We start from the raw sequence: 7143 nt of genomic DNA on the forward strand, positions 1-7143 counted from the left end.
CCACACAAACACCTTAAACAAACAGCCATATACACATCCACTCCTCCTATAAATACCCTTGCATTCCCATTACCTAAACACATCTCATTTTCATACACAAGATACCACAAACACATCCCCTTTGCCGCAAATCCCCTTCCATTTCTACACAACTTCTTCTCGGTTTCATTCCATCCACTCTCCCATTCGCAGAAACCATTCAACCTTAGCCGCTCCACCTTCCTTTACAACACACTTGGAGCACCACCCCGAAGGCAACTCTTAAGGGATTTCGACATCAGTTTTGCTTCAAGGGTTCTTTCTCCTTAATTCTATGTTCATTCATGTTGTATATTTTTATATCAAACATTATGTAAACATGAAGTGTAACTAATCTCTTTCTAGGGATTCGATGTAGCCTTGCAAGATTGCCATGTAGTTATTTCAGAATGCTCAGTTGATCCATCTATTTCTTGTTTCATTCTCTGATTTAATTGTGACTTTGTGTGTTGATTTTAATGTTTGATCACCATTTGATTTAACCACAGGTTGTTTAGTCAAGAGTAAAGCACACATCATGCATACTCTTGGTGGATATGTGAATGAATGAAGGGAATGCTTTGCAAACAACCTGCCGAGTGTTTCCTTTGGTTTTATGAAAGTTTCTTGTGCGTGTCATGTTCTCGATTAGGGACCAAAGTTGCACATCACACTTAGGTTCATGATTAGGAACATTTGATCAAATCCACACATCATATGGTTGATCATATCTAAGTGAAACAAACCCAAGAAATAGGTAGATGGATGAGTATAATCTGACTTAACAAGCATGGACTTGGCTTAGCAATGGTGAAACCGAATCCCTAGCTTCATCTCCATTTGTGCTATCTCATTTTATTAATTGTTGATTCATTTATTTGTGTCTACTTCATTTTCTTGTGCTTTCAAGTTACAACAACAAATCTGCCTAAATTGATTAGTTTTATTTCTCTTATAGAGTTCTTGCAAAACAAGTAGTTGTATAGGTCCAATTACTCCCTGTGGATTCGACACCCTTACTTGTGCCATTATACTAAACATATTCTAGCACGAAGAAGGAAAACATCAATCAAAATGGCGCCGTTGCCGGGGACTGATTTCAGTCCTTTATAATTGCTTGTTTTGATATTAAACCTTGTTCTTTTCATTTTAAGTAGATTTCTGATTTTTATTCAAACTTGTTTTATCTTGTTTCAGGTAGTATATGTCAAATAGACTTGCTGAATTAGGCCAAAGAATTGAACGGTTAAAGGGCAACACTTTGGAAAGCTTTGTGCCAACAAGTTCCTCCATTGTCCGTGAAGAAGAGGAAGGGAAATCGTCTAGTCCAACAAGTGAAGGATCTGAGCACTTTAATTGGGAAAGAGAAGAAGAGATGGCGGGCAACCAAGATGATCTTCGAGCTTTGGAGGATTTTGCTCAACCAATCATACCAAATTCACCTTCATGCATCTTGCTGCCCACAGAAGCTAGAAACTATGATCTTAAATCTTCACATTTCCATATGTTTCCTTCTTTTTATGGCTTACCTAATGAAGATCCTTTAGCTCATATTAAAGAATTTTACAATGTTGTGAGTGGTTTACCTTTACAGGGAGTAAGTGAAGCAAATCTGAGGATGACAGTGTTCCCTTACACCTTGAAAGATAGGGCCAAGGGTTGGTTAATGACTCTAGTACCTGGTTCACTCACCACATGGGATGCCGTGGCTAAGAAGTTTTTGGAAAAGTTCTTTTCCACTCAAAAGACAGCCACATTAAGGGGACAAATCTTCAACTTCAAACAAGATGATGGAGAACCTTTCAATGAGTGTTGGGAGCGCTTTAAAGGCCTTTTGTTGCAATGTCCACACCATGGGTTACCTCTTCACTTACAAATGCAAATTTTCTATGATGGACTAACCCAAACATGTCAATCAGCTGTTGATAATGCATCAGGTGGAGCTTTGAAGAAAAAGAATGCTCAAGAGTCATATAACATTTATGAGATGTTGGGATCTAATGCTCAACACAAAGATGTAAGGGGTAAGAGAGTTGGAGTATATGAAACAAGCTCTAATCATGATCTTTCTTTGCAGGTAGCTAACCTAGAAAAGAAGCTTGAATCCGTGCTCAACATGGTGCCAAAAGCAAGTGAAGTGTGTGCCATTTGCAACATACCAAGCCACCTTACTCATCAATGTCCATCTAGGGAAGCTTACCCCGAGTATGTCCAAGAGCAAGTGAACCTCATGAATTCTTACAATCAAAGGCCAAGGAATGATGTGTATTCCAATACATATAACCCAAGTTGGAGAGATCATCCCAATCTTTCGTGGAAGAACAACAATCAATTCCAAAACTTCCAACCAAAACCTACTCTTGAGGATACGGTTAAATTGTTAGCCCAAAATACCTTGCAATTCCAACAAACCACCAATAGCACTCTCCAACAACATTCGGCGGCTCTAACCAAAATGGAGACACAATTGGGGCAGATTGCAAATGCCTTGAGCCAAAGAGAGGTTGGAAAGTTTCCAAGCCAACCTGTGATACTCCAAAGGAACCAAGAGCAAGCCAAAGCAATCACTACACTTAAAAGTGGTAAGGTTATCAATAATAGAGTTGGCAATGAAGTTACTAATGAATCTGATCATGTGAATGCAGGGGTTACTCAAGGAGAAAATGAGAAACCAAATGAGGAACCAAGCCATGCTACTCCCTCGTTTGAAGCACCAAATCTTCACAAGGCCGAGAAACCTTACACTCCACCAATACCATTCCCTGGAAGACTTGCCAAGAGCAAGCAGGATAAGTCATTTAAGGAGATTTTTGATATTCTAAGTAAGGTGAATGTTAACTTACCTTTGCTTGATGTCATTAGGAACATGCCAGCTTATGGGAAGTTCTTCAAAGAGTTAAACAACTACAAAAGGAAGTATGGACCACATGAGAAAGTAGTGGTGTCCGAGAATGTAAGTACCGTGTTGCAAAGAAAACTTCCACCAAAGCTCAAGGATCCAGGAAGTTTTTCTATCAACATCACCATAGGGGACAAGAAGGTAGAGAAGGCGATGCTTGACTTAGGTGCTAGCATCAACTTAATGCCTTATTCCGTGTACCTTCAACTAAGTTTGGGGGAATTGAAAGCCACCACCATCTCATTACAACTTGCGGACAGATCCGTGAAATATCCAAGAGGTATAGTAGAGGATATTCTAGTTCAAATTGATAAACTAATCTTGCCTGCGGATTTTGTAGTGTTGGACATGGAAGAAGCTCCTATACATGACCGAGAGTTGCCTATTTTGCTTGGGAGACCGTTTATGGCCACGGCCAAGACCATCATTGATGTGCAAAATGGACTCCCCATTATGACAGTGCTAGGAGAGACCGTTCAATTCAAAGTGTTTGAGTCTCTTTCACATCCTTCTTCATCTCTTGATTGTTATGCCATTGATGTGCTTGATTCGCTTGTTTTCTCTAAGTTCTTGCAGGCACAATCTAATGAACCATTACAAACTGTTTTGAGTCAATCTCAAGATGAGTTTGATGAAGAAGATGCACTTATGGAAGAGGTAGCTGCCTTGGAAGCATTGGCACCGTATCCTTTGAATATTTTACCTCTTTTAGAGCCCTTAGAACCATCGAGGTCACATTTAACCCCTTCCACTGTTAAGGCACCAAAACTTGAACTTAAACCCCTTCCACCACATCTAAAGTATGCATATCTAGCTGAATTTGAAACTCTTCCAGTTATCATAACTTCTGACCTCACCCCAAATGAAGAAGATAAACTAATTAGGGTGTTAAAAGAGTTCAAATTAGTTATTGGTTGGTCTATTGCAGATATCAAGGGAATAAGCCCTACCATGTGCATCCATGTGCATGCATAGGATTCTTTTGGAAGAAGGAGCAAAGTCAACCCGTGAACCACAGAGGAGGCTCAATCCACACATGAAGGAAGTTGTGAGGAATGAAGTGTTGAAGTTGTTAGATGTGGGGATCATATATCCCATTTCTGATAGCAAATGGGTGAGTGCTATTCAGGTGGTACCTAAGAAGGTGGGAATCACGGTGATGAAGAATGAAAACAAAGAGCTTGTGCCCACAAAGCCCACGGCTAGTTGGCGTGTTTGCACCGATTACAGGAAGTTGAATTCTAGCACTAGAAAAGATTACTTTCCTATGCCTTTCATAGATCAAATGCTTGAGAGATTGGCAGGTTACTCACACTATTGTTTTCTTGATGGTTACTCAGGTTACAATCAAATTGCAATTGCTCCGGAGGATCAAGAGAAAACTACCTTTACTTGCCCGTTTGGCACATTTGCATATAGGAGAATGCCTTTTGGACTTTGCAATGCTCCAGCAACATTCCAAAGATGCATGTTGGCAATCTTTTCTGACATGGTAGAAAGATTCATTGAGGTATTTATGGATGACTTTTCAGTGTTTGGTTCCTCTTTTGATGAATGTCTTAACCATCTCTCTTTAGTACTTCAAAGATGTCAGGAAACAAATTTGGTTCTCAATTGGGAAAAGTGCCAATTTATGGTGAAACAAGGAATTGTGTTGGGGCATGTAATCTCTAGCCAAGGAATAGAGGTGGACAAAGCCAAAATTGACGTCATCACCAATATGGCAGCTCCCACAAGCGTGAAGGGAGTAAGAAGTTTTTTGGGACATGCGGGTTTTTATCGTCGTTTCATTAAGAACTTTTCAATGATCACTTGTCCATTATGCAATCTGTTAGCTAAAGATGTTGTATTTCATTTTGATAAAGCTTGTATGGATGCATTCAAAACTTTGAAACATGAATTAACCTCGGCCCCTATTATTATGGCACCAGATTGGTCTTTACCTTTTGAATTAATGTGTGATGCCTCTGACTATGCTATTGGTGCAGTTTTAGGGCAAAAGGTGAACAAGCTCCCACACGTGATCTACTATGCAAGCCGGACTCTAAATGATGCTCAACTTAACTATTTCACAACTGAAAAACAGTTGCTTGCTATTGTTTTTGCCTTAGAGAAGTTTCGGTCATATCTTGTTGGATCTAAAGTTATTGTCTTTTCTGATCATGCAGCCCTTAGGTACTTGATGACAAAAAAGGATGCTAAGCCACGCTTAATTAGATGGATACTCTTACTACAAGAGTTTGACTTGGAAATTCGAGATAAGAAGGGAAGTGATAATGTTGTGGCTGACCATTTGTCACGGCTCAATGAAAACCATGGAGTTGGACAACCTTTGCCTCTAAATGAATCATTTCCAGATGAACAACTCCTTGTTATTCAAGAAAAAGAACCATGGTATGCTGATTTTGTTAATTATCTTGTTTGTGGTATAATTAGAAATGACCTTTCTTTTCAGGAAAGAAAGAAGTTCCTTGCCATGGTAAAGCACTACGTTTGGGACGAACTATATTTGTTTAAATATTGCCCTGACCAAATCATTAGGAGGTGTGTCCCAGAGAGTGAGCAACAAAGCATTCTAATGTTCAGCCATACATTGGCATGTGGAGGACATTTTGGTGCCAAAAAGACATCTTTAAAGGTTTTACAATCTGGTTTCTTTTGGCCTACTTTATTCAAAGATGCTTTTGATTTTTGTTCTAAGTGTGATAGGTGCCAGAAAATGGGGAACATTAGCCGAAGAAATGAGATGCCATTGAACAACATTTTGGTGGTGGAGCTCTTTGATGTTTGGGGAATCGATTTCATGGGACCATTTCCATCCTCTTTTGGTTACTTATACATATTAGTGGCAGTAGATTATGTATCCAAATGGGTTGAAGCCATTGCTACAATAACTAATGATCATAAGGTTGTTTTGAATTTTCTTAAAGATGTGATTTTTTGTAGGTTTGGAACCCCAAGAGCTATTATTAGTGATGGTGGCAGCCATTTCTGCAACAAACCCTTTGAATCCTTGATGAAGAAGTACAACATCAACCACAAAGTGGCAACCCCGTACCATCCTCAAACCTCAGGACAAGTGGAGATTAGCAATAGGGAGATCAAGAACATTTTACTGAAGACCGTAAGCCCTACAAGGAAGGATTGGTCACTGAGGTTGAATGATGCACTATGGGCATATAGAACAGCATATAAGACCCCCATTGGCATGAGTCCTTATCGCCTTGTGTTTGGGAAAGCTTGTCATTTGCCAATGGAGCTTGAACACCGTGCATATTGGGCCATCAAGAAGTTCAACTTTGATTACAAGGATGCTGGAATAGCAAGGAAGCTCCAACTTAATGAGTTGGAAGAACTCAGAAATGAAGCATATGAGAATGCCAAAATCTACAAGGAACGGACTAAGCTCTATCATGACAAGGCCATCCTACGAAAGGAGTTTCACCAAGGTATGAAAGTACTGTTGTATGACTCACGTTTGAGACTTTTTCCAGGTAAATTGAAGTCTAGGTGGGTGGGACCATTTAAGGTGCTGCAAACATTTCCCCACAGAGCTGTGGAGATAGAGAACATGAAGAATGACACCTCTTTTAAAGTCAATGGGCAGCGATTGAAACCATATTTGGAGAAAGTGGAGGAAGAGCAAGTTTATCAAGTTGTAGATTTTCTTGAGTTTACAACACCGTGAACAAGCTACCATGTCTTGCCTAGACATTAAATAAAGCGCTTACTAGGAGGCAACCTAGTGTGGTTTGTGTTCTTTCCTCATTTTGTGTTTATGTTGTCACCATTCCATATTCTTTGCCTACTTGCATTACATACAATTTTAAGCATCGAGGACAATGCGTTGGTTAGGTTTGGGTGTGGGATGGAAGGTTTGTGTTTTTTTTGTGTTAGTTTTGGTTTTAAGTGTGCTTTTTTTGCTTACTAATACGAATGTATATGAGGGCTATGTTTGTAGACAAACTATTGGGTTGCTATGAAAAAGGGTTTTATGACACGGGACATGTCATAACTTTCGAAGGGGTGTTTATTTGTAAGTTCATGTCGGAGCACAAAGGTAAGCCGCCTCCCCGAATTTCAATTTTCTTTTATACTAATATGTTGTTAATGATTCAGGCATCCACTCCAGAATTTAAACCATTACCGGATCATTTCAAGTATCACCCTCCATTCAAAGATCAATTCCATGCCGTTTGATTTGATTAAAAAAAAAAAAGAAAAAA

At 39.5% G+C, this 7143-nt stretch overlaps 1 non-coding gene across 1 annotated transcript; it reads right to left on the bottom strand.

Annotated features, from left to right (window-relative positions):
* Positions 1-1767: 1767 nt before the first annotated feature.
* LOC148699309 (small nucleolar RNA R71) lies at positions 1768-1878 on the bottom strand. Its single transcript, XR_015966590.1, has one exon. It is a non-coding gene; the product is annotated as a small nucleolar RNA R71 (small nucleolar RNA).
* Positions 1879-7143: the final 5265 nt, after the last annotated feature.

Source organism: Pyrus communis, chromosome 1 (assembly GCF_041283825.1).
Source record: "Pyrus communis isolate YQ-2024b chromosome 1, ASM4128382v1, whole genome shotgun sequence".
Taxonomy (NCBI): Eukaryota; Viridiplantae; Streptophyta; class Magnoliopsida; order Rosales; family Rosaceae; genus Pyrus; species Pyrus communis.